At 44.9% G+C, this 24665-nt stretch overlaps 1 long non-coding RNA gene across 1 annotated transcript; it reads left to right on the top strand.

Annotated features, from left to right (window-relative positions):
• Nucleotides 1–22706, top strand: LOC308578827. Its single transcript, XR_014004148.1, has 3 exons — nucleotides 1–389; nucleotides 15757–15857; nucleotides 22262–22706. It is a non-coding gene; the product is annotated as an uncharacterized lncRNA (long non-coding RNA).
• Nucleotides 22707–24665: the final 1959 nt, after the last annotated feature.

Raw genomic sequence — 24665 nt, 5'->3', positions numbered from 1 at the left:
ATGGGGTGCGGTGCTCATCTCACTTCAGGCCACAGACAGCTTTCCAGGTCATGTGGCCAGCATGACTAAACTGTTTCTGGCACAATAGGACACCATGACAGAAGCCAGAGCAAACGGAAACACCGTGCACCGTGCATGTAATTTACACAGCTAAGAAGTGCACTTTGTTGCTCCCAGTGGAGATCCTTGTCAGGCCTGCCATCAGCATGTGACACCCTCTGACAGCTCCTTGGCTCTCAGTCCCCTGGCCAGATCCATAGCAATTGCCTGGATGTATAGTGAACTGGCAAAAAGCACTGTAGAGTAGTAAGCATGTTGGAATTGGGCCTATGGGATTCGGGTTCACATCCCTGGTCAGCTGTGTCGCATGACTTCCAATTTGTGAGCAGGTATGCTCCATTGATCTTAGAGGTGCTTACCTGTCCAGCTTGAAAAACACTGTGCTTTGGGGGGCGGGGGGGAGAGAGAGAGCTTGATCCAGACTAAATGCCTTTTTCAGCCCAAGGGCCACATTCCTTTTTGGGCAACCTTCTGAGGGCCATAAGCTTGTGGTGGGCAGGGCCAGAACCAGAAATGAAAGGAGCAACACATGCAAATTTTAATCTTTGTAGTTAGTCTAGTTTCTATGCACAGGCGCAGACACTTCTCTGTACTCGATCCAGGCAAACAAAAGGCACATTCCCAGCCAGGCAGAAAACACTGAGGATCTGATGCAGAGCCTGTGATGGGTGTGGCCTGGAGAGAATTCTGAGGGCCACACAGAGGTGCCTGGAGGGCCACTTTCGGGCCCTAGGCCTGAGATTACCCAGCCCTGTTTGAGCTCTTAACCAGAAATAAAAACGATCTTGCAAAGAAGGTGTGACATTTAAACTGCTAGTGTGAAGTAAATAAGCACCAGCCTCTGCCTGATATTTCCTCCCTCTTTCCCAAACTTCTGTTATGTTAACCTTTCACAAACAATATTTCACAAACACTTGGAAGCTGCATTATCACCTCATTCCCTTACCAGGGCAAGGAGGGTCTCTCAATTAATGGGCTGTTCTGACAGACGACATAATAAGTCCCTGAGCCTCCTCCAATTCCTGCTCCATTATCTCAGAGTTTTAGTTTCAATATGAGTAGGAAAATGACAGTAGCCCTAAACAGTTTTTTTTTTTTAGAAAAAAGCACTGCTTTAAACCATGTGTTACTTTAAATGCAAACCAAAAGAGGGCACTGTTTGTTCAGAAAACTGGCCAGCACTTGTTTGCAAACCTCTTAAAATTAACTCCACCCCTAAATGCTGAAGATACCTGCTATTTTCTCTCTTTCATCACTATTCATCCTGTAAATACTTCACAAGCTGCTTCATAAGAAGGCAATATATAAATTTTGGCTGTGCACAGAACCCCCATCTGTTCAGTGGTTTCAATCTGAGGGACCAGTTTCAAAGTAGTTTGGGAGATGGAGCTTATGTTTCGTGAACTGGGTTTGTTTGGTTTTTTTTAAAAAAAGTCATTAAACATACACCTGGAAGCTGGAGAAAGATGTTGTTCTCCTCCTCATCTCCAGCTGAAAGCAGGCGTGGGCGGGTTGTCAATTCTGCCAGCTGAGCCCTTGCAAGCATATTGTCTGATAATTTGTTTGCAAAGGAGCCCCCTGCGCCAGACAGGATTGGCCATTCTGCTGAGCAGTGGAGTTTCTGCTCCTGCTCCTTTGCACCATGCAGGAAGAAGTGTCAGGCAGTAGGGGGCTACCTTCTCCCGGTGATTACGGTAGCTCTCAGTCTCTTTGTGGGGTTTTCCCACCTGATGCCTGCCTCTACACCACGATAGCAGCAAATTGCTTTTGGCCATGTGTAGGCAACCTAAGGCCCAGGTGCCGGATCCGGCCCAATCGCCTTCTCAATCCGGCCCGCGGACGGTCCGGGAATCTGTGTGTTTTTACATGAGTCGAATGTGTGCTTTTATTTAAAATGCATCTCTGGGTTATTTGTGGGGCCTGCCTGTGTTTTTACATGAGTAGAATGTGTGCTTTTTTAAAAAAATGCATCTCTGGGTTATTTGTGGGGCATAGGAATTCGTTCATCCCCCCCCAAAAAAAAATATAGTCCGGCCCCCCACAAGGTCTGACAGTGGACCGGCCCCCTGCTGAAAAAAATTGCTGACCCCTGCTGTTGGCCATCCAAGCTGATCTGTAGCCATCTGCATCTGTCTGTACCTGACTCATGCAACACCCAAGTCCTTCTGAATAGGCCCAGTTTGGCTCAGAACTCAGCTGGATTTGGTCCACAGCCTAAAATAAAATAAAATAAAATAAAATAAAATAAAATATTCATCCTTATCCAACCTCCATTTTCTGTTTGGTGGGAGAAAGATGGGGGGAGGGGGAGGGAATTACATTTAAACCAGAGCCTAAAGATTTGTCATGTCCCTGTACTCATCCCTAATAAAACATCTGGTATAGTGGTTAGAGTGTTGCACTAGGACTAGAGAGTATACCAAGGTTTGAATTCCACCTCAACCATGAAGTCCACTGGTAGTCTTCACTGGCTCTCATGCACATAGCCCGGATTTATGTTGGTGGGGACAGGCTTTATGTTGGGGTGGGGGCAGAACCTCAGTTAATTAAGTATTTGTATTGATTTACTTGATATGGGGGGCAGCTGCCCCCCTGCCTCCCTCTTGGCTATGCCCATGTAGCCTCTCTCAGCCTAATCTACTTCACAGGGTAGCTGTGCTAAATGAGGAGACGGAGAAGCATGTATGCCACCTTGAGCTCCTTGGAGGAAAAGTATATGTATGCATATTGATCTTGGTGACGCCATCTTAAAATGTCATTCATACGCTCGCACCAAGTGTGTTTGCTCTTTCCCTAAATCTTTTGTGTGGCAATGAGAGGGACCAGGTACAATGAGTTCCGACGGGGCATTGGGGGGGCTTGTCGCTAGCGTGTGACGTCACACTTGCAACAAATGCATATGATGTCACATGCTTTGGCATAGCTATCAACCGTCCCTTATTTGGCGGGAAACTCCCTTATCACAGCGCCGTGTCCTGCTGCTGTCCCTTATTGATGATGTCCCTTAAATTTCCCGGGTTTCAAAGGAAGCAGCTCCTCTCCCTCCCTCCCTGCTGGCCAGGGAGGAAGGAGGCTCCAACTGTGTTGCTTGGCTGCCCACCCTGCCCCCCTCCGGCCTCCTCTCACCAGCCTTGGCCCCCGGAGTCCCTCCCCGCTGGGACTGGCGGGAGCCTCGGGCCCTTCCACTGCCATCCTCCTCGTGGCTGCCGAACTGAGCGTCTCTGCCTGGGGCCTCCCCTCTGCCCATTGTCGCCGCTCCCGCTAGGCCATACTGCGGCTGCACCACCAAAGGACCCGGATGAGATGGGCAGCCTGGTGCGGCCTATGAATTGCTGAGGAGCCTTGAGAGGAGAGCGAGGGCAACCATAGAGAAAGCAGTTCAAGAGAGGGGGAGGAGGCGGAGGCGCGGGCAGGTGTTCCAAGGGCTAACGATAGAGGGGGAAAGCAGAGGAAGGACAGCAAGCGCTTCTCCAATAGATTTGTAGTGGTAGACTAGCATAGATGGTCTGATCTGCGGGTTTACTTCGGGCGCTATTTCCCCCTCCCCTTCCTTCCGCCCCGCATGATGGAACTGAGAGCTGCAGATAGAGAACGAGAGAAAAAATACAGAACTGCAGCAGCATCTTCGTAGCTTGGACTTCGTTTTGTGTGAAAAGCGGTTGCTGCTTGTAGTTATTTAATTACAGTGTTTCATCAGCTGGTGTCTTGAGCAGCAACCTCTGGAAACGAAGGGCTAAAAACGGGCTGCTCTCCAAAATGATCTGGTCCCTTTTAACTTCGCATTTCAGCTGGTTGACTAAAATCCCTTATTTTGGCTGCTGATCCCTTATTTTCGAGGCTGCTGGCCCCTTATTTTCAAATCTGTAAGTTGACAGCTATGTGCTTTGGCAGGAGGCTGCAAGGCCTGACAAGGCCCTCTGTCACTGCAGGTAGGCCAGTTGGGGCCTTCTGGTGCCAATGAGGAGGCCCAGCAGGGCCCTCCACTACCGCCACAGGGAGGCCCAGTGGGACCCAGCTCCTCATGACTGCGGATGAGGGACTCAGACCAGGCCATCCCTGCATACTTGTGGGGTGGGGCTGAGCTGTCCTCAGCCCCATACAGTTGGCGCCTATGAGAGGGACAAACCCCTCACAGTATTGACCTCATTACAGTTCCTGGACACCCCAAGTTCGTACACCCCAGGGGTGAATAGCAAGAGAGGGCACTCAGCTTTTTACAGTCTGTGGCTGTATTTCTCTGTTGCCCTGAAGCCCTATTTAGCTGTTTACATTCCAGCATCCCGCTAGAACATTGTCATGGTTAAGCACCAGCTTATCTGTAAGACAGAGACAACAACTCAGAATTGCAGCAAAATGTTACCGTGCAGAGTAGTTTCAGCTAGCCATGTGTGCATGAGTGCAAGGTCTTCTTGTGTGTAAGTGCTGATGCATCACGTGCTTTTCAAGGCTCAGATTATTGACTGGATCCAATTTTTACCCAGATCTCATGGAAAAGTGAACTGAAGTCCATGACAGCATGCCCATCTGCATGGGTCTAAGGATCTAAATTGGCTGGTGACATCCTGCTCTATCCTAGTCCACCTTTCCTAGTTGTTCATCTTCTTCCCAACAGTCACCCGACATTCTGCGGTTACTGATCTTGCTCAGTTCCTACTAAACAATTTTCTTTCCCCTTTATGTTTTTTCTTTACTCCCTAAACATTCTTTGTACTTCTGCAAAGCTTATGGCTTCTTCAAGGCTGCTGATATCTCCCTTCCTGCTCTTGGATTGCATTGTTAGGGCTGGGAAAGAGAACGCTATCTGATGCCCCAGAGAGCCCGAGACAATGTGAAAGGCTTTGAATTTTATACTTTATAAAGTCTGAATGTAACGATTCTAGGCTAACTGAAGCATCTAAATGTTCTTTGGGGCAGCCCCAACCCACCCACAAACATGTTCCAGTAATCCTCTCAAGAGGTTACTAAAGCATGTGGCAAAATCTGATTGCTCCCAGAAAAAGAAACTTAAACCTGCAGCACACACATACAGGAGGTGTGTGTGTGTGTGTGTGTGTGTGTGTGCGTGTGTGCGTGCGTGCGTGTGTATGTAATCTTATCCGTCTGTACCCAGAATATACAGGTTAAGAACTTTCCATATACGGTTTAAGAACTTAATTGGTTCTGGAGGTCCGTTCTTAACCTGAAACTGTTCTTAACCTGAGGTACCACTTTAGCTAATGGGGCCTCCTGCTGCCGCTGCGTGATTTGTGTTCTCATCCTGAAGCAAAGTTCTTAACCCGAGGTACTATTTCTGGGTTAGTGGAGTCTGTAACCTGAAGCGTCTGTAACCTGAAGCATCTGTAATCCGAGGTACCACTATATATCTCTCCATCTCCCACTGCTTGTCCTGCCCCCCAATACATTTTTTATTAGTATTACATATATATACGTAATTTGGATTTGGAAGCCATTTGGATCCCTTCCAGTCGGGATTCAGGCCTCATCATGGGACTGAAACTGCCTTGGTTGCACTGGTTGATGATCTCCGGCAGGCTAGGGACAAAGGTGAGAGCTGTTTCCTAGTTCTGCTGGATCTCTCAGTGGCATTTGATACCATCGACCATAGCATCCTTCTGGACCGTCTTGAGGGGCTGGGAGCTGGGGGCACTGTTATACAGTGGTTCCGCTCCTTCCTCCTGGGCCGTGTTCAGAAAGTGGTGGTGGGGGATGAGTGTTCAGACCCCTGGGCTCTCACTTGTGGGGTGCCTCAGGGTTCTGTCCTCTCCCCCATGCTTTTCAACATTTACATGCAGCCGCTGGGAGAGATCATCAGGAGGTTTGGGCTGGGTGTTCATCAGTATGCGGATGATACCCAGCTCTACCTCTCTTTTAAATCAGAACCAGTGAAGGCGGTGAAGGTCCTGCGTGAGTGTCTGGAGGCAGTTGGAGGATGGATGGCGGCTAACAGATTGAGGTTGAATCCTGACAAGACAGAAGTACTGTTTTTGGGGGACAGGAGGCGGGCAGGTGTGGAGGATTCCCTGGTCCTGAATGGGGTAACTGTGCCCCTGAAGGACCAGGTGTGCAGCCTGGGAGTCATTTCGGACTCACAGCTGTCCATGGAGGCACAGGTCAAATCTGTGTCCAGGGCAGCTGTTTACCAGCTCCATCTGGTACGTAGGCTGAGACCCTATCTGCCTGCGGACTGTCTCGCCAGAGTGGTGCATGCTCTGGTTATCTCCTGCTTGGACTACTGCAATGCACTCTACGTGGGGCTACCTTTGAAGGTGACTCGGAAACTACAACTAATCCAGAATGCGGCAGCTAGACTGGTGACTGGGGGTGGCCGCCGAGACCATATAACACCAGTCTTGAAAGACCTACATTGGCTCCCAGTACGTTTCCGAGCACAATTCAAAGTGTTGGTGTTGACCTTTAAAGCCCTAAACGGCCTCGGTCCAGTATACCTGAAGGAGCGTCTCCACCCCCATCATTCTGCCCGGACGCTGAGGTCCAGCGCTGAGGGCCTTCTGGCAGTTCCCTCATTGCGAGAAGCAAAGCTACAGGGAACCAGGCAGAGGGCCTTCTCAGTAGTGGTGCCCGCCCTGTGGAACGCCCTTCCAGCAGATGTCAAAGCGATAAACAACTACCTGACATTCAGAAGACATCTTAAGGCAGCCCTGTTCAGGGAAGTTTTTAACGTGTGATATTTTACTGTATTTTTGGTTTTTATGGAAGCCGCCCAGAGTGGCTGGGGAGGCCCAGCCAGATGGGCGGGGTATAAATAATAAATTATTATTATTATTATTATTATTATTATTATTATTATTATTATTATTATACATATAGACATATACAAAATCCATTACATAACTTGCACAACTTATATCCACTCCACAAATCATAAGTATAGTACAAAGTTGTTTTAGGCTCTGCCGAGCCTTGAACTTCCCTCCACTCCTTTGGTAAGTATCAAATAAAATTTACGGTCATTTTATCTCTTTTACTTAGTAATCATTTGCTGTTAGAGTTATTTCAACCCTGCCAGTGTCGTCTGAAATTTAGTTCCAATATACATCAAATATTTATTCCAATTATCATGGAATTTCTGTTCGTCTTGATCTCCTAATCTTCCTGTTATTCTAGCGAGCTCAGCATAATTTAACATTTTAACTTGCCAATCACTTATATTTGGTATAACCTCCGTTTTCCAATTTTGTGCTAACATGATTCTTGCGGCTGTTGTGGCATATAGGAATAAAATCTTATCTTCTTTTTTAATTTCTTTACCCGTCATTCCTAGCAGAAAAGCTTCGGGGTTTTTTGGGAAAGGTGTATTTAAAATTTTTTAAAGTTCGTTATAGATCGATTCCCAAAAGCCTTTCACTTTGCTACATGACCACCACATGTGGTAGAAGTCGCCTTCTACCTCTCCACATTTCCAGCATCTTTTATTCTTCAACCTATAAATCTTAGCCAGCTTCACTGGCGTGTAGTACCACCTATAGATCATTTTCCACAGGTTTTCCCTTAGTGCCGTAAACACGCCGTGAACTTCATGTTAGTATTCCACAATTCCAGCCATCTCTCGAAGTCGATGTTATAACCAATGTCTATCGCCCATTTAGTCATAACCTCCTTCACCTCCTCGTCTTTTGTATACCACTCCAGTAAAATATCATATATCCTAGACAATATTTTATTCTTACCTTCTATAACTTCCACATTAAATTTAGATTTTTTGTCTTCGAATCCTAATTTCTTTTTATCTTCTTTTAACAAATCATTTACCTGGTGGTATTGCAGCCACCCTGTAAATGAGTTTTTTATCTCTTCGTACGGTCTGAGTTTAATGCCTTGATCAGTTTTCCGCGTAAGTTCTTCATAGGTGGCATTCTTCCCTTCCATATTGATTTTTTTAACAGTTAACACCTCTATTGGTGAAAACCACCAAGGTGTCTTCCTTTCCAATAGATTTTTATTTCTTTCCCATACTTGAAATATTGGTCCTCTAAAGATATGGTTTAGAAAGCCTCTGTGTACTTTCACCTTTTCGTACCACATGTACGAGTGCCACCCGTACCTGTTATCGAAGCCTTCCAAATCCAAAATGTCCCTATTTTCCAGTCTTATCCAATCTTTCAGCCACATTAAACACGCCGCTTCATAATATAAACTTAAATCCGGTAGGGAGAAACCCCCTCTTTCTTTTTTATCTACCAATATTTTCATTTTTATTCGCGGTCTTTTTCCCTGCCAGATGTATCTCGCCAAGGCTCTTTGCCACTCTTTACACTGCTTTAACCCTTTAAGTACAGGAATGGTTTGAAATAAAAATAGCATTCTGGGCAGGACATTCATTTTAATAACCGCTATCCTCCCCAAAAAGTATAATCTCATTGTCAGGGAACTGCCATCGGAAAGACAGGAGGTGGAAGGGCTCACAGAGGTTGGGAGAGACTCAGCAGCTGAAGAGGGAACCAGCAGGGGGAGAGGAGGAGCTCCGAGGGAAAGTGAGCAGGAGGGATGGCTCAGAGACACTTCCAGTGAAAACAGTGGGGAGGTTTCAGGACCTCCTATAGGGACACCCACTCCTCGCAGGAAACTGTCACGCCGAGAGTCCAGAAGACGCGTTTCCGTTAAGGAGCTTTTATGTTGGAAGAGATTCCGGAAGCAACCACTGTCGGAATCTGCCAGCGACTGACGGAGCCATGATTAATGGGCTCCGTTACAGACAGAGGTTTGCGGACTTAACCAAACTCTGAGGGACAGGGATTTTACGCACAAGCAGCTCATCATCCCATCACAGCATTCCGACAGTCCTTGAAAGCAGCTTGTGCAGGGAAAGGCATCATGAGCAACCCAGCCGGAACCGGAGAAGCAGGAGGAGCTGGAGCGGGTCCAAGCCTGGAAGAAAGGTACAGGGTGTTGGAGGTCCAGCTAGCGCTGCAGACGGCGAGGCTCGAGGAGAGGAGGGCTCAAGATGCAGAAAAGGGAAAAACCACCCCGCTCGCCAGGAAGGTGCCAGGATTGGTGCAGAAGTTTCGGGGGGAGCCCAGGAACTATCATGCCTTTAGGACAGAGATGCAATATGCCCTCAATCTGCAGTTTGATGACTTTCCCGACGAGGAATCGCGAGTGGCGTTTGTGATTGGACATCTCGAAGGGGGGGGGGCGAAAGACTGGGTTAGGCCCCTGATGGCAGCGAATAATGACATTCTAAAGGACACGAGGAAGTTTTTTCGTGCCATGGACTTGATGTTTTCCAGCGATATTGAGCAGGGTGTGGTACGCAGACAGTTAATGGCTTGTAAACAGGGGAGCCGATCTGTCCGTGAGTACTGGACTGAGTTTACCATGTTGATCCATAAATTGGGGTGGAATCTATCGGCGGAACCCATACAAATGCTTTTTGAAGAAGGACTTTCTTCGGCTGTGAAAGACGAACTTTCCCGGGCGCCCAGGGCGGAGTCTATGGACCAGCTGACCAAATCAGCGCTGACCATAGGAGCACGCCAGGAGGCGAGAGCCTTGGAGAGGCGGGAAGGGAAGGGGGAACGTTGGAGGGAGTTTCGCATTCCAGAGATTCCAGAGCCACCTTTCCCGCCAGGAGAGCCGATGGAAATTGGAACAGCGCGCACGCGCGCAGTTTCAAAGCCCAGTGAAGGGCGGAAGAAGGAGGGGAAAGAAGCCAGGAAATGTTATCTCTGCCAACAGCCAGGTCACTTTGCCAGAGTCTGCCCCCAAAGAAAGGAATGGCAAGGGATGGCGGGAGCTGTTGGGGAGAGGGAGGAAGAGCTCCAGCAGCAAGTAAAAGCCAACGCCTGGCTGCCACCGTCGGGGCACAGCAGCCAGGCCAAAGAGCAGTGAAAGTGCCCACGCCGGAACCTCCTAAACACGCCCTAGTGATAGAGGTGTTGTTAGAGCTGCCAAACGGACACCCACTAAAGATAAAGGTGCTATTGGACTCAGGCAGCTCCTGTAATTTCATGAGCAAGGAGTTTGCAGCTGAACACCAGATACAGACTATCCCTTTAAGCAACCCTTTGCAGGTGACCACGATCGATGGGAGGGAGCTGTTGGGAGGAGAAGTCAGCCAACAGACCGTCCCAATGATAATGAGAGTGGCAAGGCACACTGAGCTAATAGCGTTTAATGTGGCCACCTTGGGAGGAGCTCCCATTATTTTGGGGATGAGCTGGCTAGCGTTACATGATCCGCTAGTGGGCTGGCATCAGAGAGTGGTCTCCTTTGGGTCAGCACATTGTCTAGAGCACTGCAAAGAGGGGAAAGCTCCAGAAGGGACCAAAGCCACTCTAGCAGGGACGGAAGTAACGGACAAGGAGAAGGTGCCCCAACAATACGCCGACCTGAGCAACGTCTTCAGCGAAAGGGAAGCAGACAAACTACCTCCGCATAGACCCTTTGACTGTCAAATCAATTTACTCCCTGGGGCCCAGCTCCCAGTGGGCAAGCTGTACGCCATGTCAGACAGGGAAATGCAGGAGTTAAGGGAGTTCATTGACAAAAATCTGAAGAGGGGTTTTATCAGAGAGTCCAGAGCGGTGGGTGGCACACTCATTCTCTCCCAGATTTCTAAATCTTTCTTAATATTCTTCCATGTGACCTCATAGTTGTCCTTGTATAAATTGATATTTTTAGCTGTAATCCACACTCCAAGGTACTTCACCTTCTTTACTATCATAATTCCCGTCTTTTGTTCTAAATCTACGATATCTTCTTTGGTTAAATTTTTAGTCAGCATTTTGGTCTTATTCTTATTAACTTTAAGGCCTGACACAGCACCGAACTCTTCGAATTTTTGTAAAGCTTCTTTCACGCTATACTTTGGATCTTCTAGTGTTAATACAATATCATCTGCAAAGGCTTTGATTTTGTGTTCCTTAGTCCCTACCTTGACTCCTTTAACCTCTGTTGTTTCCCTCAGTCTCTTAGTAAGTACTTCCAATACTGTTATAAACAATAAAGGAGACAAGGGACAACCTTGTCTAGTCCCTTTGGATATATCAAAAAATTCTGATGTAGTATTATTTATTACAAGTTTTGCTTTTTGCTCATGGTAGACAGCTTCGATACCTTTTCTAAATCTTTCTCCCATCCCCATCATTTTCAAATTTTCTATCAGAAAACGCCAAGAAACATTATCAAATGCCTTTTTGGCATCAATAATTATCAAGGCTGCCTGTTTATCTATTCTACTTTCCAAGTATTCAATGATATCTATCACATTTCTTACGTTATCCTTCAATTGTCTCCCTGGTAGGAAGCCCATTTGGTCTTTGTGAATTCTACTATTTAATACCTTTTTAAATCTTTCTGCCATTACATCCGCAAACAATTTATAGTCGTTATTTAGTAACAAAATCGGCCTATAGTTCTTGACCTCTAAGGCCCCCCAATACATTTTTGGTGAAAGAGATATCTCAAACGGTCTTGTTTTTCATCACTCTTTGCTGTTCAGTAGTGCCCACGAGTGAGTAATCTCCACTGGTCACTTATGACTTCTTGGGCCATTTTTACTCTCATTGAGACACATCAAAGTATGGTCCTAGGACAGGGGTCAGCAACCTTTTTCAGCTGTGGGCCGGCCCACCATCCCTCAGACCATGTGGTGGGCCGGACTATATTTTTTGGGGGGGAAATGAACAAATTCCTATGCCCCACAAATAACCCAGAGATGCATTTTAAATAAAAGCACACATGCTACTCATGTAAAAACACCAGGCAGGCCCCACAAATAACCCAGAAATGCATTTTAAATAAAAGGACACATTCTACTCACGTAAAAACATGCTGATTCCCGGACCGTCTGCAGGCCAGATTGAGAAGGTGATTGGGCCGCATACGGCCCCCAGGCCTTAGGTTGCCTACCCCTGTCCTAGGGTGTAGTCTGAAGGTGAATGGGACCGTTACATTGTTGTAGAGCAGCAGATCTAGGCCTGCTCAGAGCCTGGATGGCTGATTATCTGGGGTACCTTGCCTTGGTATCCATGAATAATGGTAGGATATAAATATAAGGAATAAAACAAATATAATTGGCCAAATGTCACAGGCTATCAGTTGTAATCTGCCAAGCTTTCAGAGATCTTCCTTCAGGGTAAGCCACACTAATAGCTGTAGGAGACATGAAATGAGTGTTATCAAATTATACAAGTTTTGTAGAAAGTTGTTTGGGAAATGTTTTGATTGCTCTCAGAATGTGGAGGCAGTGAAGCGAAATGCTGCAAGATTCTGGACAGACCAAAGGAGGTATATAGTTTAACTCTGGAATTTCCCCCCACAAGTTGTAGTAAAGGTCATAAACTTGAAAGGCTTTACAAGAGGGTTGGAACAATCCATTTAGGATAAGGCAACTTGTGGCTGGTAGCCATGATGTTCTTTCCCCAGTTGCTAGGAATCTCAAGTGGGGAGAATAAGCTGTTGCACTCGGGTCCTGCTTATGAGATTCCCTTTGGAGCATCTGGTCCACCACTGTGAGAACAGAGTGCTGGGCTAGGTGAGCCCTTGGGCTCTTTTTATGTACTCACCAGAATAATAGTCAAGAATCACAGGGTTTGGAGGCACCCTTAAGGACCGTCGCAAACCCACTCCCAAACTTACAGCAATATCAAAACAGCAAAAACTTCAGTCTGCTCCAATAAAAATAGTAAACACAGACTTCTAAAAAGACATTGGGGTTTTCTCTCGACACACATAGAGTTGAACGTTGATTTCAAGAAAGCAAAGAGGCAAAGGAAAAGAAGTAACTTTCGTGATCTTACTCAGTTCCTGAGTACTGGTACTGGAGAATTTATCACTGGATTATGCTCAATTCATTTTGAGAGTACCGAAGGCAGATGTCAGAGGGGATCCAACATAGCTTAGCTATTGTTGTTCTCCTTTTCCTTTATTGCAACACTGATTACCTGCTGGCCATGAACCTTGCTTTTTTAAAGAGAAGAACAAATAAAGCTTCAGTGTTCTGTCCCACCTAACAGAAATTATCTGATTAAAAAAAAAAACAGAGCAACAGGCTTGACCTTGATGGCAGTACAGACTAATGCTTTGGTATTATGGGATACTTGAGAGCTTAAATTAATCAGTGTGAATAGCTGGCTGCAACATGATTTTCTTCTGTGGGATAATAAAAGGGATGTAAGAAGGCATATTTATTGGAATATTTCTTTGCCAATACAAACTTGGTTGTAACAGACACAGTGGTGAAGTTCCTCTTCTCTGTTAAAGTTCTCACAAGAGGATAGTCCCATTTTAATTGTATTTTTTGGTAACACAGTTTTTATTCATTTTATCTTTAAACTGTTGCATTGAAATATATCTTTGCTTACATTAGACCATATAAAGGTAAAGGGACCCCTGACCATTAGGTCCAGTCATGGACAACTCTGGGGTTGTGGCGCTCATCTCACTTTATCGGCCGAGGGAGCCAGCGTACAGCTTCTGGATCATGTAGCTAGCATGACTAAGCCGCTTCTGGCAAACCAGAGCAGTGAACGAAAATGCCGTTTACCTTCCCGTCAGAGCGGTACCTATTTATCTACTTGCACTTTGATGTGCTTTCGAACTGCTAGGTTGGCAGGAGCTGGAACCGAGCAACAGGAGCTCAGCCTGTCGCGGGGATTCAAACCGCCAACCTTCTGATCAGCAAGCCCTAGGCTCTGTGGTTTAACCCACAGCGCCACCCACATCCCATCACACAGTGGTATTTTTTCACTTTATAGATCAAAACCAGCATATTGAATTGGACTCAGAAACTGCAGGCAAGGACCATTTTGTGCGGGGATTGCATTCCTGCCCCCTGCACATGTTGGCAAAGTGCATGTAAGCCTGCTCTGCCCCCACGCACCCTGCCCGGCCTCCATTACACCCTCTTTCCCAGCCACATCCGGGGGCGGTGAGATGTGCACATGCATGTCTGCACATCAATTGGATGTGCCTAAAAAGGTCATTGGGACACGGGTGGCGCTGTGGGTTAAACCTCAGCGCCTAGGACTTGCCGATCGTCAGGTCGGCGGTTCGAATCCCCGCGGCGGGGTGCACTCCCGTCGTTCGGTCCCTGCGCCTGCCAACCTAGCAGTTCAAAAGCACCCCCGGGTGCAAGTAGATAAATAGGGGCCGCTTACCAGCAGTAAGGTAAACGGCGTTCCGTGTGCTGCGCTGGCTTGCCAGATGCAGCTTTGTCACGCTGGCCACGTGATCCGGAAGTGTCTGCGGACAGCGCTGGCTCCCGGCCTCTAGAGTGAGATGAGCGCACAACCCTAGAGTCTGGCAAGACTGGACCGTACGGGCAGGGGTACCTTTACCTTTACTTTTAAAAAGGTCATTGCCTGTAATTGGCAGCTAGTGCAGTCAGGCCAGAATTGGGAATATATGCTCAAACTTGGCAGCTGAATTCTGCATTAGCTGAAGTTTCCAAACCATCTCCAAAGGCAGCCCCACATATAACATATTACAGTAATCTAACCTAGAGGTTACCACAGTGTAGACAACAGAGGTTATGTTATACCTGCCCAGATAGGGGCATTGCATGCCACCAGGATCACCTGAGCCTCAAGTGACAGTGATGCTTCCAGAACTACCATCAAACTATGTATCTGATACTTCAAAGAGAGTGTAACCCTTTTAAAAGCAAGCAGCCTCCCATCCATCCAGTCTAGGAAACCACTCACTCACAGTGCCTCAGTTGTAACTGGTCTGAGCTTCAGTTCGTTGGCTCTCATCTTGCCTATAATGTAAGACATCAGTCCAGCAAATCTACTGCATCACCTGCAAATGTAAAGAAATAGAGTCATAGCTGTCAACTTTTCCCTTTTCTTGCGAGGAATACTATTTGGAATAAGGGGATTTCCCTTAAAAAAGGGAAATGTTGACAGCTATGAACAGAGTTGTGGGTCATCACCATATTGCTGACAACATCAAAACTCAAAATGACCTCACTCATTTGTTTCATGTACATGGTAAACAACACAGAAGGCTCCACGGGCCTGAAAGCACCACTCTCTGAAAACTAACATCCAAGTAAGACTGGGACCACTGCAAAGAGGTGCTGCCCACCCCCAACTCAGATGGCTCCAGAAGGATACCATGCTTGATGGTATAGGAAGTTGCTGAGAGATCAAGGAGAATAAACAAGGATACATTTCCCGTGTCTCTCTCCCTACAGAGGTAAACAACATTCTCCATGCCATGCATAATTTTATAATAACAAAATAAAAAATATATTTTTTGAAATTCAGCAGAAGCTGCTGTAGAGGCACTTCTTTGGCACTCCTACCAGTCCATCCCGATTGCTATGTTCCACATAAATGAAAAGCATCTCTTTCATAGCAGGTACATAACATTGTTATTAAGCCATTGCCCCAGTTTATGACCCAGGGAGCAATTTACTCTTGATATTATCATGGCAGGTGGGAGCACTTGTGCTTCCCAGCTCTAAATATTATGATGTTCCTCTTCAGGGACTTTTAAATATATATATATATATATATATATATATATATATATATATATATATATAGAGAGAGAGAGAGAGAGAGAGAGAGAGAGAGAGAAAGTCAGCCGAATGCTGAATTTGTCCCTTTCTAAACGCTGTTCCTGGCATGAGCCAAAACACTTAGGCTTACTGGCAAGCGAAGCTCTTTGAGGAATTAATTTGCTCAAGCAAATTATTAGAATCTTTCTTCCTCTTAAAATGTTTAGGGCAAACTGGAGGCTAATGAAAGGAAAGGAACAATTACAATGCTTGAAGTGCCTATAACCTCTGCAGGCAGATGCACAAGCGAGTAAGTGCTGTTTCCAGGGTAAGTTTGGATTTGCATCAATTTTGAAATGAAAACAGGGGAGGTCTGTATTTCAGGAGGAGCACCTGTATGTCTGGATGGAAGCTGAAAGAGGAGATGATTCTGATGATCCTACAACAAAATGTTGCAGTGTAAAGTGCCTCTGTCCATGTTACTCCATTCCATTCTACCTCCCTCCTAGTTTTCTATCCCCATCCCCAACAGACACTCTATATTCTGCAGTCACTGATCTTGTAAAGTTTCACAGCTGTTTTGGCTACCCCTGCACCTTGAAGAATTTTGACACTTCTGAAAAAGTCACCACAGAGCTGGTGATGGGAGCAAGTGGGCACATATACTTGTCCATATATCTGCCCAATTCATCTCTAAATCAGCTGATGTATTCTTTCTCTGTAAAGTTTATCTTTGTAAGGTTTGTGCTTTAACCTAAGTTTTGTGTCCTAGGGCTCATCCACACTTCTGTTTCACCTGCTGCTTTCCCCCAGCAAAACACACAGTTTAGTGCTGAATCAGGGCAGATTGCAGTTGGTTGGCAGTAGGCAGTCTGTTCCTCACCTTCCTGTGCCCCTGGCATGGTCTAACTCTTGACTCTTCCTTTCCCCAGAGCCTCAGTCTCAAAGTGGGTGGGGTGGTTTGCCCTCTACTTAGGAGGCAGAAGAAACAGTTTAATGTCAAAATGTTTATAATCCAAGGTGTTTTGGATCATCAATACATTTCAAAATGTAGAAGCTGAGTCTTTTGTCCTGCTGCAGCTCAGGCATAGAGCATCTGCTTTGCATACAGAATGTCCCATGTTCAATCCCTTGTCCTCCAGTTAGAGCTGAGAATGTCTCCTGTCTGAAATCCTGGGAAGCTGCTGCCAGTCAGTGTAGGCAATACTGCGTTAGATGGAACTCTGGACTGACTCAGATAAGGCAACTTCCTGCATTATTATTATTCATTATTATTCATTATTATTATTCCACCCTTCATCAAAAGATATCAGGATGGTTCACAAGATAAAAACGCAAGGTAAAAGCACAAATAAATATTGAAATAGGAACAACAAAACAATAACCCTCCCTCCCACAAACACATTTAAAAGGCTTTAGAATATTAATCAGTCAAAGGCCTGGTTGAAGAAGAATGTATTTGCCTGGCACTACTATGGGGAGCCATTACAGAGAAGGCCTGTTCTCGTGTTGCCATCCTTTGGACCTCAAGTAGAGGAGGCACTTGAAGAAGAGTCTGAGTCAGTTTGTATTTCTGTGTAAAGGCTCAGATCACTTTTGTTGTGTAAATGGGAACTTAGGAATCTGCCTTACCAGGCAGGCTATTTGCCCATCTAGCCTAGTATTGGTTAGTCTGACAGACAGTGGCTCTATTGGGGTCTTAGACCTTTCTCTCTACCACCTGATCTGTTTCAAAACTGGAAATGCCAGAGATAGGAGCTGGGGGTTTTTGTTTGTCAAGTGTGTGCTCTGTCACTAAGCAACAGCCAGGGGTAGCCTGAGAATAGCACCCATTCCCAAATCAAGGTGCATAGCACCCGAGGGCAGCCCAGTTCTTTTGGCACCTGACACAGAAAGCCCCACAAGCTCTTCTCCCTGGAAGCAGTGGTTGTTGTTTTTTTGACTCAAGAAAAATAAATACAGCAAATGGGCAAAAGTACAAAGATTCACAAAATGTTTAGGGGTATGCGTACCCCTGTGTCCCCCCAGAAAAAAGCACTGCCTGGAAGTATAAATGCAACCATTATAAAGTTTAGTGTGAACAGTTTGTGATACCCACAACCTTCTGATTTATTTTGCTGCATGGAAGAACGTATCTCTAATGGCCTTATGCCCCTTCCCCAATGGGGTGGTGAACAAAGAAACATGGCTGTCTCTGTCACTCTCTAATAGAAAGTTCTTCTAGTTAAATGAAGCCCAGTTTTCCTGTGGTTGAACATGGCATTTAAGAAAAACCTTCTAAAGGCGATTCTGTTTGCAGCATGTTATCCAGAAGATAACTGAGCCATAGACATTGAGCTTATGCTATTACAAAAGCCAATTGGCAACTTGTTTTATTTATTTATTTAATATTGTGTGCTGGCAAAGATCCACAAAGGCTTCCTGGATCCCAAAATGGGAAAGTCAGGGATGTCATTTGTGGGAGTTGCTGCAATTTTTATTGCAATGTCCATAGCAGTAAAATTACAAGCTTGCTGACAAGTAATGAGTTCATATTTGCTTACACTGTTGGCAGCGCTTGCAAAAAAAAAAAAAAATGTAAGAAAAACAAAAACAAACCAGCGACAACCAGGAAAATATTTTCATTGACCTTTTCTAACATGAATGAAAGATATCACTGGTTCCGTAATGAGGTCTGGGAGACCTCTTATTCCACCCATTAAGTTCATACTGTCCATCTTTTCATTGAACATCTACTTCTAGAGATGGGGGGGGGGGGTAGAAGACAGCATTGCTTGAAGAACAGCATACTTGCACCACGCACATGAATGAAAATTTAAACATGCCCTGAAGGTAGCATAGGGATAATGATTTAAATGGCAACGTGTTACAGGAAATTGCCCTTGTTAAACAGACACTTATAGTAGGAGTGGAGAACCTGTGGCCCTCCAGGTGTTGCTGGACTCCAGTTCCCAGCAGCAGCAGCAGCCAGCATAGCCAATGGTCAGGGATGAGGGTAGTTGTAGTCCAGCAATTTTTGGAGGGTTACAAATCCCCCTATACCTGCTTTATAGTATATGCAAACCTACTACTTGAGTATTCTGCTGTTCAGAGATTTATTGCTTCCAACTTCCCACATGTAGTCCAAGTCATGGAGTCTCATAAGGTAAAATATAACAAGAGGTCAGCTAGGATATGACCAAAGCCGTTCTCCCAAGCATGTGAAGATGCTAAGCTGATCTTTCCATGCCTGTCAGGGAAAGACATGCCTGATTTCTGCTCACATTGAAGGCTGTAGCTTTGGGTGAAGCAAGACCCTCTTGGGGTGTTGATGCTGTGAACCCCTCCATCGTAGGCTCAGGTTGTATATATCAGTAAATAAACCAAATATCATAAAGACACCACAGTCCCTACTGTCCCCCATTCCAAAGGAAACACAAACCCTGGGTAAGCACCTGGAACCCCTGGAATCACAGAGATTGGAGTGGCGTGTAATAATATGCTTTTATTTTAATTGTACATCTTTAAAATTTTGATGTTTGCTGGCCTGGACTCTTTTGGGAGGAAAGGCAGGGTAGAAATCTAATAAGTAAGTAAGTAAGTAAGTAAGTAAGTAAGTAAGTAAGTAAGTAATTAGTCCCATGTGCTGGAGGATGCCCATCACTGTCTTAATAACTTCTTATTGCTGTAGACATGCATGTAATGAAAGCTGTGGAGCCCTTCTTTTCTTATATGGTCTTTCTGTGTCTTGTATACTCAGTGTTGGTTTTTGTTTGTTTGTTTGTGGAACAAATGATGCTGAGTTTGTTAGAGGAAAATGGAAGTGCAAGCACTGGGTCAAAAAGTGAAAGGAGCATGAAGGAACAGGATTGTCACCTGGGGATGATCAAGAGTGAGACACATTCAGCAATAGTGTTTTGCAGAGATGAAAGCAGGTGTAGCGGTGGGGGGAAAATTAAGTGTGGGAGCTCAGGAGCGCTGACAGAAAGAGGCCACTGTGATTCCCCCCGCCCACTTCCTCATTTTTTAACACACACACACACACACACACACACGAGCGAGAGAGAGCGAGAGCACCAAAGATGTTCTTTTGTCTCTTAGCTGTGCCGCTCTTCAAAAAGTATTCATTTTAAATTAGGGTCATGGTGGGGCTCATTAAATGTTTCACTAAAGGTTGTTTCATTTGGGGCTGATGTTCTGCCAATCAAATTGTCCAGAGTGAAGGTAGGAGCTGTAACTGTGCAAAGTGATAATAGCACCTGGGGAAATAAAGGTTGAGGCTTAAAATAAGTGTGTGTGTGTGTGTGTGTGTGTGTGTGTGTGTGTGTGTGGAATTATCCATCCTTGGGAGAACAAATCTAACCTGGAAAGATGCTTCCAAAATCTAAACAGGATGATGTGATGGGGGTGGCAGTGGGGAGGCAGGGAGAAGAATGAAAAAAACAATGCAAGCTCCAAAGTGGATTTTCAGTTCCAACATTTTAGTGCCTCGGGAGAAGGACATGATGGCAAGTCTCCCCTCCACTTGCCATTGCACTACCACCATTTACAGCTTTTAAAGAAAGTCTGGCTTTAGCAATGAGAGATGACCAGAAGATAAGAGGAATAAAGGTGGGCAGAAGAACTCAGTATTGTAATACAGTATATGCAGATGACATAATGTTACTTTTTTCCTACCAATTAACCCTTTGGAATAAATTAAAGGGGGTAATTCAATAAATGGGTGGGGCTACTGAATAGACACATCTAAAACAGAATTTATTGGATTCTGTTTGAAGGGAGAGGACAAACTCCTTGAATTTTTCTGTTGAAAAAGGAAAGGTAGGAGATATATGCTGGGAGCAAACAAGCAAGCTAGGTGCTATGTTAACGATTATTTCTTGAAGACAGGCTTGATGGTGAATGTGATAAAGGTGGCCCACTGCTTGATGGTTATATGTGCTTGACAAAATGGATTGCTATTAAGAAATGAAAAGAAACTTGAGTAAATCTTTTTCTTCAGCAGCGTTCATATAAAAAAAATTAACTGGAAAAGATACCATGGCTGATTGATTTTGTTCTGTCCTCCAAAAGCTCCAGTTGTGTCAAAACCAACTTCCATTCCATCAGGAGTATGTTTGACATTTGACGGGCTGTCACTGGAAAGACAAATGTGTCCAATCAAAAGCAGCTGAGGAGAGAGATGACCTTTGCCGTCACTTCTTGATGTGCTGTGAGCTAATAAATTAAGGAAAGGAGATTAAAGATACAGGCAGATGGGGAGGCAGTTGGCTGGGCAGACAGGGTGAAGAGTTACGTTGTCTCTTGAGATGGCCTTATCAAATAGCTGTTGCTGGAGGCTTCTTTCCAGAATCTCAGTCAAAACCAGAAGCTACATAAAGTTCTGTGTAATTTTACCTGGTTGCTTTGTATACGTAACTGAAAAAAGCAGAGCCTGGAGAGTGCAATCAGGAATTGAGGAAGGGTGAGAGGTGGTTCGCCACTCTCTGCTGGCCATTTCCCTCCTTTTGTTGTTCAAAGATGAATTACAAAAATGAGGAAGAAAAAGGAGCGTGTTCATAACACGATGATGATGATGATGATGATGATGATAATTTATTATTTATACTCTGTCCATCTGGCTGGGTTTCCCCAGCCACTCTGGGCAGCTTCCAACAAAATATTAAAATACAATAGTCTGTCAAACATCAAAAGCTTTCCTAAACAGGGCTGCCTTCAGTTGTCTTCTAAAAGTCTGGTAGTTGTTTTTCTCTTTGGCATCTGGTGGGAGGGAGTTCCACAGGGCGGGTGCCACTACTGAGAAGGCCCTCTGCCTGGTTCCCTGTAACTTGACTTCTTCGCAGCGAGGGAATAGCCAGAAGGCCCTCAGCACAGGACCTCAGTGTCCGGGCAGAACAATGGGGGTGGAGACATTCCTTCAGGTATACTGGACTGAGGCCCTTTAGGGCTTTAAAGGTCAGCACCAACAGTTTGAATTGTGCTCGGAAATGTACTGGGAGCCAATGTAGGTCTTTCAGGACTGGTGTTATGTGCTCTTGGTGGCCACTCCCAGTCACCAGTCTAGCTGCTACATTCTGGATTAGTTGTAGTTTCTGGGTCGCCTTCAAAAAATATTTGTGCACAGGATAATACTTAGTTTCAGATAATGTATGGTCACATCCACAACAAACAGTTAATGAACACCTGTACCACTATCATGGTCATGCTCTCCCCCAATAATTTTGGAGACTGTAGTTTGTTCAGCGTCTCCTAATAACTCTCAGTACCCTTAACAAACTTTAGTTGCCAAGATTCTTTTGGGGGAAGCCATGAGTGTTAAAATGCTAAAATAATTCTTATGTGTTAAGATATATAGAAATGCAGATATTTTGTATTGTACTTCTACATTACTTAGAGTGAAGCAGTGAAATGCATTGTCTGCTAGAAGATAATGTGAGATGTAATAATATTTCAATATGTCTCCTACTAACAAATACAAATTTATTTGTTCTTGCTCTCTGTTATTCCAATGACATATAAACAACTTCCATTTTTCACCCAATGCCTTCTGTCAAAATAGATTTTCCACCCATGAGAGAAAATATATAGACCCCTGTATCTTTTTCCTTGTACTGGGGAATAAACAAACGAGCAGCTTGAGCAGCCTGTGGCTCTGCATGCGCACAAACATGTTTTTGGATAATATCCTACACAGAGTAAATTGGAATTATTTTCATTAGAGACTAATATGATTCAATCTCATTTCTTTTGTAGGTTTATCTAGCAACAACGATGCCTTCACAACCGTCCCTCCAAAACTCATCAGGCTAAGACATCTTAATGCTGCTGCTTAAACATTTCATTTGGGATGAACTGAACTAGCCTCTCTGCTTTTGTTGGTATTCTAGTAGTAATTTGGTTAAAGAATAAAATGAGAATTCCCATGATGCCTAGAGCCCGTTCTGAGGCAAGTATGCTTTTGTGTGAGAGAGTTCAAATCAATAAACATGTAGCAAAGTAAAGCAGAAATATAGGCCTTTAGTCATTTAAAATATCCCCTTCTAAGTTGCTTCCAAAGTTCCCCGCTTCCCCTTAAGCATAGAAAGCACTTAAACTCTTCTAAGGTCAGATTCATGTGCTTTTCCATATAGCAAGAAAAGGCAGTATAATTTCATTTCAAAGTTGGTAAATGTTTCTAAATTATTTGTATTGAAATATAGAGGTGACTTGATGGTCAAGGCTTGGAGCAATCAGCCCAGACATTCTTACTGATTTGTTCACATGATGGAAAAAGAAATAAAAAAGAGATTGGTAACTTTCCCTCCCAAGATAAAGGCGGTGACCTAGCTAGGCCTGGCAGGACAGCTGACTCTATGGTCTCAACCCCTTCATACATTAATTAGAGTTCAGCATGCTGGTTTTGTGAAGCTGGATATATCCCACAGCTTTAAAGCTTGATGTGTTTTATCAAGCTCTCATTCTGCACTGAATAAACAGATTAAGGGAAAGTCCACTGGCCTGCTTGGATGAGTGTGGTCCACAGTTGGGGTTCTCGGCGATACTAAAGACTTGCTTATATAACATGCAAATGAGCTCATCACACACCTTCTGTTGCATTGATGGAACATCTTTGGCACTTATTGAGGTTTTCTTGGTGTTTAAGTTAAGTTGCTATCTGTGGGGCTGTGTAGGTGGAACACAGATTTAGTGCTCACACAACACAGAGGCTTTGAAATGTTGGACATTTGAAACAGATCTGCTGTGCATTGAGTTAAATCAGGAGTAGGGGGGCTTTTTCAGACTGAGGGGCACAGTGGTAAGTGGGGCCAGAGGCAGACGTAGGTGGGGCAACTTTTTTTAAAAAGAAAAACTTTGTTCAGTAGGCTAGTTCCTACATGCACTCAGAAAACCTCTCTGCCCTCCATCCAGGAAAGCAAGTGACATTGTCAGAGTTCAAAGACACACTAAGGCAGCGGTTCTCAACCTGTGGGTCCCCAGATGTTGTTGGCCTACAACTCCCATCATCCTTGAGCTCTGGCCTTGCTAGCTAGGGGTGATGGGAGTTGTAGTTCAACAACATCTGGGTTGGGAAAGGCTGCACTAAAACATCCAAGGAGGATACAAAATAGGAGTGGTGAGAAGGGTGGAGGTGGAATGTGGCTGAGGAGAAGGTGTAGCCTGGGGAGAATCCTGAGTACCAGATAGACAGGCCTAGGGGGTTGCATTTGGTCCCTTGACTTGAGGTTCCTCACCTCTGAGCTAAATAACAAAACTACCACTATGGTGTGTTTTTACTAGCATTCATAGTACTTCACATACATTATCTTGTAGTACTTTATAAGGATCCTGCCTGATCCAGACCTCAGGAGACCTCTTACTGATTGATTGAATTTATATCTGCCCAAAGTAGGAGGAGGCTTCAGACACCACAAATAACCCCAGTCTGTAGCCAAGGACCTAGAGGACCTATTCCAGTCCCAAGGCAACCCCAATAGATGTCTTGCCTGGACACTTCCAGTAACCCTCTTTGATCTCATTGTAAGCACTGCCTTCGTCCCCAGACCTCTTGCTTCATCCCCTCTACCAGGACTTCACGAGCTAAATTGGCAGTGGGAAGGTCAGAGTTGCCATAGGAATACCCATGTTGACTGCCAGAAGGCTCACTTGCCAGGAGTTTCCATGGAAGGAAGGGTCAACTCAGATAGAGGGATATAATCTACCAGGAAGAGGAGGAACAGACATAAATCTCCCAGTCTCCCCTGAAGCATCTTAACATTCAGCTCTCGTCCTTGCTATTTGGGATTCCTCCTGCAACCCAAGGTGTGTTTCAAAGGAACATTGATATGAGTACTCACCACATGAATTTCTTAAAAATGGCTCCCCAAAAGCCCATTTTTCTTTCTTCCTACCAACTGTAGATAGGACGAACCCAGTATTTAAAGAAATGTCAGAATCAGATTAATCTGCTTATTTATTTGCATTGAGGCTGTTAGAATAACATATTACTATTTCAATGCAGCACATGGGAATATCTTTTAATCTGTTACCATGATGATGGACAACTTTGCAGAGTTCATGTTTTGAGGTTAGCTGTTAGTCTCTCGTTTATCATCACAGAAGGTAGGAAAGCAGGCAGTTGATGCTGGGCATTCTTCATTAAATGAGCCTAATCTGTGAA

This window comes from Podarcis bocagei (assembly GCF_964188305.1).
Source record: "Podarcis bocagei genome assembly, chromosome: Z".
NCBI classification, from domain to species: Eukaryota; Metazoa; Chordata; class Lepidosauria; order Squamata; family Lacertidae; genus Podarcis; species Podarcis bocagei.
The sequence above is the reverse complement of the archived record's forward strand: the minus strand, read 5'-3'. Positions and strand labels throughout refer to the sequence as shown.